The sequence below is a fragment of the Fukomys damarensis genome, unplaced genomic scaffold, assembly GCF_012274545.1.
Source record: "Fukomys damarensis isolate Sample0158 unplaced genomic scaffold, DMR_v1.0_HiC HiC_scaffold_36, whole genome shotgun sequence".
Taxonomy (NCBI): domain Eukaryota; kingdom Metazoa; phylum Chordata; class Mammalia; order Rodentia; family Bathyergidae; genus Fukomys; species Fukomys damarensis.
This window is the reverse complement of record NW_022900948.1, coordinates 1354082-1367005: the sequence shown is the minus strand read 5'-3', so window position 1 is coordinate 1367005 and position 12924 is coordinate 1354082. Positions and strand designations below refer to the sequence as shown.

The window sequence follows — 12924 nt, the reverse complement described above, 5'->3', positions numbered from 1 at the left end:
ATATATATTTGTACCAGGGATTGAATTGAGAATGTTGCACTTGTAAGGCAGGCATGGTGCCACTGAGCTAAATTCCCTGCCTGAGGTGATATATTTATTTAAATGTAATTCAATATAAATGTATGGGCATAACTAAATAATATTAGTAGAATACTGCACCTTTGAGTGCAATCACTGCCAATGTGACGGCTCCAGATACAGGATGACCTGGGCGTGTTGTCAAAATATGAGCATCATTGCTGAGAATCATGCTTTCTAAAATGAGAAATAACTCCAGTTAAAGAATTTAAAAATACAGTTTTTTCCTAGTTTTGACAATAGTGGCATTCCTGGAAACTTATGTTTAAACTGTGTAAAAATCATTCTGCATTTATTTATAAATTAAGTTTAAGAATAAATTAATATAAATAAATAAATGAATACCTAATGAATTAAAATTTTATCTATAAAAGAAGTTTGTTTCTTTGCTCAAAAAGTCAAAGCAGATATTTCATGTACATCTATTATCCTGTAGTCAATCAGAAAGAGAACACAATGTATTAAAATGGTTGGGCATTAAAAGTATATGGTACCCTTATTAAAGCCCACTAAGTACTAGTCATCAGGACAGTGAATGTCACCTTAACAAATTTCCAAAATGTCCCAAAGAAATGGAAACACCTTTCTATTGTTTGGATCTTAAATGTCCAACAAAGGCCCACATTTGGAAACTTGGTCCCCAGCAGGTACTACTTGGAGAGAGCAGAACATCTAACAGGTGGGATGTACTGCAAGGTCTTTAGGTCCTTGGGGTATGTCCTTGAGGAGATGATATGGTGCAACTCTGTCTCTTTTACTTTCTCGTGCTTTTGTTCTACATTTGTGAGGTCAGTGGTTTTGCTCTTGCATATGCCCCTGCCATGATGTGCTGCCATCATTGGGAAACTTCCCAAAGTGTGAGCCAGAATAAACTTTTTCTCTTCATAAACTGTTGTAGTGACATATTCATGGGCACTAATTTTGGGAATAAAATTACACTGGATGTTCCACCCAATTACAGGGAATATGGAACGAGGCATTCAGTGCAGCATTAATATATCAACTTGAGTCATAGCTCCACTGCTCGCTTACTTGAAGGAACTACTTCAGCTTCTTCAATTTCAGTTTCCTCATCTACGTAAAATTATTTTATATAATTATTTAAAAGATTAAATAAAGCTAAGTATTTTAAAGTGAAATATAAAGCACTAGGAGATGTACTTTCAAAATATTATTATACATTTAACTTTTCCATTTAATCAAGTAAACATTCCTAACATTTACATATTTTTTGTTACTGTTGGGCCAATCAGTCTAAAGTGGCTACTTATAGTAACTTACATTAGGTAATATTTCAACACTAAACATTTATTTTAAGGTGGCTAAGTCAACTTGCTAACCTGAAAAAAAGAAGTGGACTCTGTGTGCTTGTGTATGTGTGTGTGTGTGTTTGTGTGTGTGTGCGTGTTTGTATACGCATTCAGTATTGGCACTATTTTTTATTAAATAAAATTATAGAGTCACACTAAAATATTCATTATCTCCAATTGTTTGGTTATGCATCATAGATTGCATTAGAAGTCATTGTTTTCCAGTCTATCTCAAAAGAGAACATTGAAATTAAATTTTATTGAAACTGTAATGGTTGATCATTTCTAGGTTGATCATTTCTAAACTGTGCATGGAAAACCAAGGCCATGTCAAACTAACATATTAGCACAGCCAAGTGGAAAGTAATTAATTCTGGTAAATGATCATTGATTCTGATATCTGTCAAGCATCTAGGTGTCCAGATCAGTTTATTTCTGTTCTGTTTTGATTATAATATCATTCTAATTTTCTAACATATAATCCAAGGATTGTATTTTCAACTTCATTAATATATTAATATAATACATATGTTTAAGAAAACATGGTTAGACCCAATGAATAGTGGATATAAACATTAATACAATAGAGTAGGGAATTCTATTTCAACTGCTAGATGATTTTAGATTGAACGTTTGGAAAATCCTAAATTCCAAAGTGTCATTATGCTAATTATCCTGAGGAAATTTGTAATAGTTAGTAGGATCATAAAATTTGTTTCTCACTAATAAAACAGGAAATAGTTTACCAGGAAAGATAAAAGAAAAAAGATAAAATTCTATAAGCTTGCTCCTAGTATGAATCAGAGGACTGAAAAATAAAGAAATAGATTTGAGGAAATAACATCTAGAAAGAGAAATGCTGCTTAAAGCCATGTGAAAACAAAGAGTTTGGGAGAAATAAATAAAATAAATAAAGTGTACAGGAATAAAGACAGCATTAGAACTCTAAAAGAAAAGGTAAAAGGAGAAAATTCTAAGTTCAATAATAAAGTACCAAGAATAGGAACAGAATTCATTTTGCTTATAGTTAATAACTGATAGATTACATTCTACTTTTGGTAATATTATAAAGAAAATTCCCTTATTGTGCTTGCTCTAAGCCCTCCACATAATTGTGAATACTCTCGTGTGCCTAAGATTAAGAAGTAATAACCAGGACTAATGAAGCTATAGATTGCTCATTGCATGTTATTTCTTTTTTAACATATGTATCAATTCTATTGGTACATAATGAACTAAATATTTTTAAGATATTTACTATTTTGAATTAAAGCAATTTGTTATATTTTATTGTGTCTTCTTTTAGGCAAAATAAATACTTTATTGTTTTAATTTTTTAGAAACCAGCCTTTGTGTGATATTTCAAACATTTATACATCTTTGAGATATACTTTCAAATAACAGTGTTAACATCTCAACCATTCTTAATTAAAATTTCACATACAAAGAAATATAATAGGAATTGAAAATTATAAACACTAAAGGAATAATTCCTACAACATGAGGTTGTTACTTTTATTCAACACATATAAAATCAAAGAGGAAAGTATTTTTTTACTTTCATAAAACAGTCTTCACTTGTTAGAACTGAATTAAAATCATTTATGTGTACAGATCTAAATTACTTCCACCTTGAAAAATACAAAACCAGCTTAATCATTTCTATCCATTCAAGTCATAGACCTAATTATTGTGACAATGTTCAACTATTTAGTCTACAAGACAGGAGAGGAAACAACTCCTTAGCATAATAAGTCTGGACAAGGCAAAAAAATACATGGTGTTTATCAAAAGACACATTTCCAAAAGAAAAATACTTCATAAACTGTAATAAAATTACATTTGTTTGGGTGTAAAGCCACAAGGCTTACAGTGTAAAAACATTAAGTAGTTGTAGGTAACCTCATGTAATTCTATGCTATTGCTATTAGTGGCCTCCTCAAGAATTAAGACCAATTTTAACAACAGAACAGTTTTTCTTTTAGAAGTGACACTAAAAGCAGTGGAGGGAAAATCACTGGTTGTTTCAAGTTCTCAAAGCACGAATCAGTTATTGCACAGTAAATACCTCATGGAGGTCAGTGTTGTTAGAAGCTAGTTTGAAGTAATATATTATTTATATGTTGGTTATGTCTAGAAACCTTCAAGCTTTATAATTAATTATACATAGGGAGTCAATTGGAAAAATATTTACATATGAATAAATATGAGGCTTTTCAAATCATTACAGTGTTGGTAGCTGAGAAAAGAAATAGCCAAGTTTCTATATATGTTTTTTTTAAAGATAGCTATAGAAAAATTCCACTCTAAAGTAGCTTCTGAAGAATAAATCACCCCCACCAGTGTACATTGGTCAATAACTCCAATGTTAAACAGCTAACAGGATCACAGCCAATTTAAAGATTCCATTTAATGACTGCCTTGCTTAGACGTCTATCTTGGTGCTTTATTTGTAGATACTGCTGCCAAAAGTCCACTTACAATTTCACATCTGATTTCACCAACAATAGCCTCTTTAATTTCCCATATGGCCTGCAGCAGCTCTTCCTGCTCCACATTTCTCTGCATTTCCTCAGCAGCTGGCATCACTGAGTTCTCCACACTCTTCTTCCACTTCAGTGTTAGCTCCTGAAACCCATGTACCTTCTTGAGCTACACCAAATTCCTCTGAACTGTCCAGTTCAGGAGGCGTCTGCAGTGAGCCTGTTTTGGAAGGAACAGTTGGCGTCAGGGCCCCCGATGCCCAGAACACCAGCATCACCAGGAGGCAATGGAGTCCTTCTGTTGGTTTGATGTGAGGCACTAAAACATACAGAAAACAACACTGACATGGCTTGGGAAAAAACTGATTGAGCTTTCTGCAAGAGGAATTTCTAATCCCACTCCTCTGAGTCTCAGACCCAATTCGGACTTCAGGTAAGTCTGTTCAGCTCAGTGACTTGTCCCAGGACATTCAGTAGAGAAGGACACAGCAATTTAGCTCTTCTGCTGCTGCACATTCCCACCAACAAGCAGGCACTGAAGGGCGAAGGCACCCCACAGCTTGGAGCTGCTCTTCCAAGCCCAGCAGGCTCTCCTCCAGCTGCAGCTCCTGGTCTTTCAGCTCCGTTCCAACTGAGTCTCTCAAACTCTGCTTCTCAAATTCATATTCTCCTCCTCAGTCACACAGTAATAAACGAAGTTTTGCTGGCACAGCACCACCAATTCTAAATCCATCATTTCTGTTCTAAACAAATTCAGGCTCTGCCTCATTACTTGAAGCTCCTGAAAAGTATTTTCATGAAGAGGTAGAACAGATGCCTTCTGAGTACTGTACGGAGTAGAGGCAAGGTCAGGACCTCTCATCAGAGCAAACTGTGAAAGATTCTGCACAGAGTTTCTGACATGAGGCAATACTCTTCACAGCTGCCTTTTTATGGCAGGATTCTTGGAGTGTGTTCCATCCAGGGAGACAGCATGTCTGTGTGAGTAAGGACATTTGAGAGGGGAAGCGAAGGCACACCAGGTGGTCCCCAGGATGTTAGGGACACTATGGATACACGGCATTCTCTTGTGATCACACAGATCTCTATCCTGCTGCTCATGGAGACTGTGAAGGAGAAGGTGGACTGAGAATTGGCATTGGAGTCCTTGAGTCACCTCACTCAGGAGGATCTCTGTCCTTCTCAAATGGAGAGATGAAAATGGTGGATTTGACTAAGACTGACAATCAGGTACAGTTGCTCCCTTTTCCAATGCCTGTTGCTCTTCAGGTGTGTACTTGCAGGTGAAAGAAAGTGGGCTGCACTTGGTCTCTTTTACGGTAGATAACCTGACATTGACGGAGGACACAACTCTTACTGGGCTCAATAATGTGCTTGGTAAAGACTGAGACCTTAGGGGATAGCCAGCTTTTGCAAGTAAGTACTTTTGCTTTAAGATCCTTCTGTTTTGTTTTTTGACTTTTGTTTGTTTGTTTTGGTACCAGGGATCGAACTCAGGACCTTACACTTGTGAAACAGGTGGTGGAACCCCTGGGCTAAATCCCCAGCCCCTAAGATCCTTCAATTTTATTGGACTCTTTCCTACTCTTTGACTAGATAGGCTCCAACCCTTCATTTGGCTCTGGACAAAGGTATTAACTGTGTCCACAGAAGAGGGAGGTCCAGTTGTAATTTCAGAGTTTAGATCACTACATTTAGCTTCAATGGAAGCCAATGATTTCAGTATATGGTGTATGGTGTGCTAGGGAAATTCACAGTCACTACTTCTGTCCACATCACTTTCACCACTTGTTTCCCTCAGCAGCTCCACCGTCTGTGTTAAACATGAATTCTCTTCCACCTCAGTGACTTCAGTCACATGATCGCCCAGACTACAGGGGATGATTCATACCCTGCACTCTCCTCTAGCCTTCACTGAGAGAAACCTTGGCTGACTCTTTTGTCAACAACTGCTGCTGCCTTCTCTTTCCCTTGTCAACTCCTCCCCTGACTCATTAAAATAGGTGTGGGCACATAGATATGTTTCAGATCACTGCTGTTTTCCAGCTCTCTGTGGCTGGACACATTGAAGCCACTACCCAAATCAGGTTCTGTAATGCCAGACTCCTCATGCAGTTCACTCTCATGATTTTGTGTTTCTTTACTGTCAGTTTCTTGGTTAAAATTACAGTTTGCTTCATCAGAAAGCCTGTCAGGGTCAGCACTGTCTGTAGCAGATGCTGAGCTATCTGAGACTTTTTCAAGTGTAGCCAACATAAAAGATGGTCCTTCTTTAAAACTTTTTGAGATTTTAGATCATTTTTATTGCTATTTTCTTCCATTAGTGAAACACTGAGAATCTTTCTCTTTCAACTGCAGGGGAAGGACTATTACCTTCTCCTTTCTCTGCTTTGTCAACATATAAGTTTAGTTTTGATAGTGTTTTCATTAACTAATTTGCAGTATTACTTCAAGTTAAAGGTGGAGGCACACTCTTCTCTGTTTAAGGACACTCACGACATACTTTCAGTTCTCTGCAGGGGAGTCCCAGAGACTTGGGAGTATAAAGAGGAAAACCCATTGGCCACAGTAGTAAGCACTTCAATTTGATGAAAACAGCTTGTTAAAGCATAATTTGGGTTCTCTACTTCCATTTGTTGCATTTGAGCACTCAATAATACTTTGATATCTATTCCTCTGACAAATGATGAATTTAAAAATCTGGAAGGAATTTAAAAAGCAATGTCAATGTCATCTCATAGATTATAAAGATCTCCAAGATTAGAATTTCTTCAGGATCTTCCTCATAAGGTTCCAACAAGTCTGAAACACTTGAGACTACCCACTACTTTTCCAAGAGCCAGTGGAATTCATATTTCTCCCTTTCTGAAGAAACTGGAGTCTTCTCTCTTTGGCCAACATATTATTATAGTTTTTAATTTGATCATTGCTTTCATGGAGGTGGTTAGCTTCAATGACAAATCATCTTCAAAACTTTCTCTATTTCTTACAAGCACAAGTGTACTGGCACCTTGCTCATCCAGTGAGGCTCCCAGAGGTGGCCGGCAGTCTTTAACCCATATCGTGATCTCCTCTTGGTCAACTTTTCTCCCCTTGGGGCTGCCAGCAGCTTGGCGCTGGGCAAGTTGTTCTTATCGTCCTGGAACTCATCCTGCGTCGTCGCCCAGTGCCTGCCAGGAACTGCAGCAGTTGGCTCAGGCTTTCCTCCAGCGACTCGACACTTGCCACTCCAGTTTCTCCTCTGCCACCTCTGCTTTGCTACCAGACTCTGGCCCAGGTCCCCAAGGCCCAAAGAAGTGCGACCCCCACCCCGCAGTCAGCGCCAGGCTGGCTAGGGGCCTGGGAAGAGGAAGAGAGGGAGGAAGGGGAGAGAGCTACTGTACTTTCTTCAAACATAACTAAATCAGGGTTCTCCAGTATTGTAAATCATTTATTTGTGGAAATTTCCTATTCATTTCTAACTTTTAATCTACTTTCAATAATGTATTGTTTCCAAAAATGTTTTACTTTGCCATCTAGAAAACTCCTAGATATCACCAGACTAGATAAATGGATGGATGGATGGATGGGTGGGTGGATATGTAGATATGGACGGGTGGATGGACAGACAACAGATAGATGGATAGACAGTTTCATTAGAAATATAATTTCATAAGTGCTTGCCCTATGTCTTATGTATATCAAGTGTCTATTTTCAATTATAATGCACCACCAATAACTGCTTCAAACTACTGTGCATGCTACAGCTGACTTATAGGGATTGTCAAGTTCTTCAATGTTCTTCAAGCTTTTATCTGTTTTTTTTCAACATTAGTTATTTGAAGGTGCCAAATTTAACCTACTCAGAAAAAGTAATATTTCCTAATAATGTTTATTTTTTCTATAATTGTGTAAGTGTGTTTTATTATTGTCTCAACATTGTCAGTTCCCTTTTAGACTTTTTTCCATTATATTGCATCTCTTTTTTATCACCATCTTTCTTTGAGTCCTTTATAAAAGGAATCCAGATTCCAATTTCTGTCAAAGTGGAGTAAATATTATATCTTCTTCATCCTTTTACAATCTTAAATTCAACTAAAACCAGGAGAGTACCTATAAGATTCTGAAAAGAAAGTGGTACTTCATGAATTAGGAAAGAAAACAAAAGCCTCTACCCTTAAACCAGAGAGGAGAATTTTACTTTTTCCATTATCTCAGATCCTGAACTCAAAGGTAGCACAAAAGATATAAGTACATACAAAATGAACAGGAGCCCCAAGAAAAACCCAATATTCTGTGTCCAAAGACAGGAAAAGGAAACTGTAAGAGTTAGAAAAAGTGAAAGAAATACTCTAGATTTTTGTTAATTTCCTTCCTTTCCGCCCCTGTCCAGCACTCAGGTTGTAACAGCAATAATGTCATTGGTTTCTGGGCAGGCATCATTAGCCATTAAAGGAGTAGAGCTGAGTATGCTGAAGGCAGGAGAGGATGTAGTTTCACTAGAAGTCTCAGTTATTAATGGAAGTGCAAAAACTACAATATCCAGGAAAAATGCTTTTACTTTCCTTATATAGTTAAACACGCATTTAGCCTATGACCCAGGAATTACATTTCTATTTATTTTCTGCAGAGGAAGAAGATTCATGTTAATGAAAAAAAAATTATACTCAGATATTGATGGTGTCTCTATTTACAATTATAAAAGCTGTAATCAATATATAACTCTGTTAGAGACTGAATAAATAAACTCAGATGTTCTTACACAATGGAATACTCTTCAACAATAAAACTAGTGAACTATGAATAAATGCCACAATATGGACAAATCTCAAAGGCATTAAGCTAAGTGCAAGAAACCAGTTTACAAAATATAAACAGGTAAGATTCTCATTATATAAATTATGAATGGGTAAAACTATAGGAGTGGAGAACAGATCCATATAGGGTTCAGGGTGAAGAGTTTAAGTACAAAGAATCTGATGCAACTATTCTGTATCTTGCTTGTGCTGATGGATACAGAAATCTATATTTGTGTTAAAACTCTTTACACTGTATACCAAAACAAAACCCTAGTTTCCTGTATGTAAATTAAAAATAACACTACTAACAATAAATATAATATAAAATATAAAATATAATTAATTTATATCAATATTTGAAGATATATTGTGCTAGATTACTTAGTTAAAGGCCAGAGTGAAGAGTTAAGATTTTCTTCCAAGTGAAATAAAGGGCAACAGAAAAAGTATTTAATAATGGAATGGCAGAATCTGGTCAACATTTTAAAAGTATCTCATTCCAGTTGCTGCAGGACAAAAATTGGAGGCAGGTTTCTGCAAGCTCAAGAACCCAAGTTCGCTCCCTGGTAACAAAATTAAAAAAAAAAAAAAAATGGAGGCACGTGAGACAAAACAGAAAGACAATCAGAAAGAAGATTTAGGAAACTACTAAAAAAATGCATGTGAAATAAGGAGGTCTTGAAATCAGATGGAATTATAAAAATGACAAAAATGCTAGAAATTAAATGTATTTTTAAAAAGAAATGGAATATTTCAAAACAAATATATTGATTCACATTCAGACATGTCCTTGCTCCCAAATGAACGCATCATCATTCCAGAGAGACTGTGTCTGTGATCACTCTGTTTCCTTTAAAAACAAACTTTCTCTATAACCAGGTGCAAAACCTCCACCATCTTTGACTAAATTTCAGCCAAACCTTATGGCAATATCTCTTTCTTGGCACCAACCCTACTGACTGTTCTCACTTATGCATGTTTGTTAGCACTTGCTTTAATCACAGCAAACCCTTTCAAATTCAAATTGGTTTCTCTGCTTCTGCATCATCCTTGCTCCTACCCATGCTATAAAATGCTGACAAATATTTATTATCCAGTGTTTTGATAATTTTAGCTAACCTTCAAATAATGATGAGAAAAAAAATTTTGCGTTATTCCTCAAATAAAAAACTAATATCTAGTTATATAAAGAACTTAAAGCAAAATTAGACTACCCCAAATAAAAGATGCGATGAAACATGGGCAACTGGTGCTGGGATTTAGTTCAGGGGTTCCACCACCTGCACCAAGTTTGATCCCAAGGGCCAAAAAAAAAAAATGGGCAACTGAAATTAAGAGACATTTCTCAGCAGAAAAAGTAAAAATGGATAATAAATATATAAAAAAGATGTTCAACATCTCCACCCATTAGAGAAATGCAAATTAATACAACACTTTTTTACTCAGAAAGAATGGCTATTATCAAGAAATCAAATAACAACAAATACTGGCAAGGCTGTGAGGAAAAGGAACACTTCTACTCTTTTGGTGAGAATATAAACTACTTACAACCACTATGGAAAACAGTATGTGGACTCCTCAAAAAACTAAAAATAGAAGTTCCATTTAACCCAACTGTTCCCCTTCTAATTATCCTCCTCAAAGAATTCAAGATATCATATTTCAGTGATATATGCATCTCATGTTTATAGCTGCATAATAGTTAAATTTTGGAAGAGGGCTATATTTCAATCGCAAGATGAATAAAGAAAATGTGACATTTGTAAACAACAGAGTACCACTGTAATAAACAAGAATAAATGAGTCATTTGTTGGAAGATGGATGCACCTTGAGACCATAATATTAAGTGAAATAAATTAGACATGCAAGCCTAAATATCACATACCTCTTATATGAGAAACCCCAAATATAAGCAAAGAGCAAAATAGAAGATGGATAATTGGAAGTAGGGAGCCAGATCTTTTATAAATGGAAGGAGAAACCTAGAGAAAAGAGGGGCAAGAGGGGGAAGGGAGGGGGGCGAAAGAAGAATTAAGATGTGTTATGTATATGTACCAACTCCCCACAAGGAATTAATCATTATGTATTACAAACATGCACTAATAAAAAGTAAATTAAAAAAGAATCATAATCTTCAAATACTTGATGACTTAAACATAATACCACTTACCTAGCAATATTATGATCATCCTAAATGTATTTTTCAACATTTAATATTACAAAATCGAATGTGATTTGCCAAAGGTATACAGCAAAAAATGTATTTAAACTCAATTCTTTTAACCAAAACTTGCTTCTGAGCCATAGTATACAAGCCTCAATTCAGGAAGCCATGACCTACTAATCTCTTTATTCATCTATTTCCTGCATGGAAGCTGTCTTTCACCTAAATAGGTCTTTGCTCTGCACTACACACCAGGTCTATTTTCTTATCCTACGCAGTCTCATGGTCCTCTGTAAGAACTTTTCAAATTCTGTGTGAAATGGAAAGCTATTAGATGCCAGGTTTGAGTAGAATTGAGTTGTTATCTGATGTAAACATTGAAAGATTCAGTATAGCTATGTTGAGAACAGAATTTTGGAGGAATGACAGAAGTAACTGGACCAGCTAGATAGCTAAAAGTAATCCAAGTGCAATGCAATCATAGTTTAGACACATAATATATAATACTTTCAGTATATAGTATTTTAATTTATAAGCAGACAAATATATATATATATATATATATATATATACAGAAAATTATTACAAGAAACTGCTTTCTAGTTTACTACTTATATGTAAATGTTATCCTACAATATTAGAGCCAAATTAAATAGAAAAATAATATTCTTTAATTTAAAATAAATACTTTCTGAGAAGAGTTACAGTGTGTAAGGGCTTTCAATCTATTTTTTGAAGCCTCTGTATACCGTAAGTTCTAGAGACTTTCTGTAGTTAACATAGAACAAGAATGACCTTTTTTCCAATTTGGAGGAGGTGGGCAGATTATAAATTATATGGCAAAATTTTTCCACTAATTTGAATCTTTTTGGTCCCTTAAGAAAACCCTTTTAGGGAGCCAAGGATTTAGCTCAGTGGTTCGGTGCTTTTAGCCTCGCAAGCGCAAGGACCCGAGTTCGATCCCCGGTACCAAAAAAAAAAGAATACCCTTTTATGATCTGTTGCCACCTTTCCTCTATTAAACACTAGCAGACCACAGAATTACTGAATAATTGAAAAAAAACATATTTTAAGCAATAGTAAAATAAACCACAATGAAGAATAGAAAGCCTCCCTTAGTTTAAAATGTTTTTCTTAATTTCTCCATGTTTGTAGACATTGTTTTTATTTTTGAAGAATAAAATGAAGAACTATGATTGTGCCTTTTTAGCTCTTCATATAAATGCTGTCCTTCAGGTTATGTAAAATTATATTATCAAAAATACTCAATATACACACAGTGCTCTTTGTTCCTTCTCTGCCTTCTATTTACATTCACACTGCATCCTGCCTGAGATTTAATCCAGTTTCCATATGCTCCATTTTACTCCTGACTAACATCAGAAAACTCACTTGATCTTGTTCATTGTATATAAATATGGGGACACATATCTGTTACAAGGGGCTAATGATAATGACATAATAATAACAATAAAATGTGTACTTTTCTCTGTATGAAAGCTCTCGTATAAATTTGTGTGTATATTTGTATATATATTTCTCTATATGAAAGAATCCATTGAAAGCCAAATATAGCCATATATCTAGGGATAAATTTATTAAAATCATTGAGGAGTAAAAAAAGTTAATATTCAATTCCTTTATTTGAAATAGATTTTACAACAGAAAATAGGCTTAAAATCCTGGTACTGCTGACATGGATTTTGTAGACGTCATAGTCTATGGAAGTAAAAGTATACCAGAGAAGAAGAGGAAGGCAAGAAATTCCACTAGCTGCTTTACTATACTAATGTGTCTTGATTTTGATATACTTTCTTATTGGATATAGAGGTCACAAAATAGACATTGATATTGGATTAAGAGAAATGCACATATCCCTGCAAGTGTTTGTGGGAATGTTAGCCTCTCAGGAGTTCTCAAAAGGAATGATAGATACTATCTCATTAGGAGATACTGGCAATATAAGAAGGAAATGATGCTTTGATTAATGGCTTAGAAGTTCTACTACTTTTATCCGGTGAAAGCCTGTGGAGCTAAATTTTCAAAACGGAGAAGGAAGATTCTACAGCACAAAATATAACCTTACCCTAAGTGCCAACCAAGTCATGTT

The 12924-nt window shown here is 35.4% G+C and overlaps 1 pseudogene; it reads right to left on the bottom strand.

Annotated features, from left to right (window-relative positions):
* Positions 1-3821: 3821 nt before the first annotated feature.
* LOC104871833 lies at positions 3822-11007 on the bottom strand (annotated as a pseudogene).
* Positions 11008-12924: the final 1917 nt, after the last annotated feature.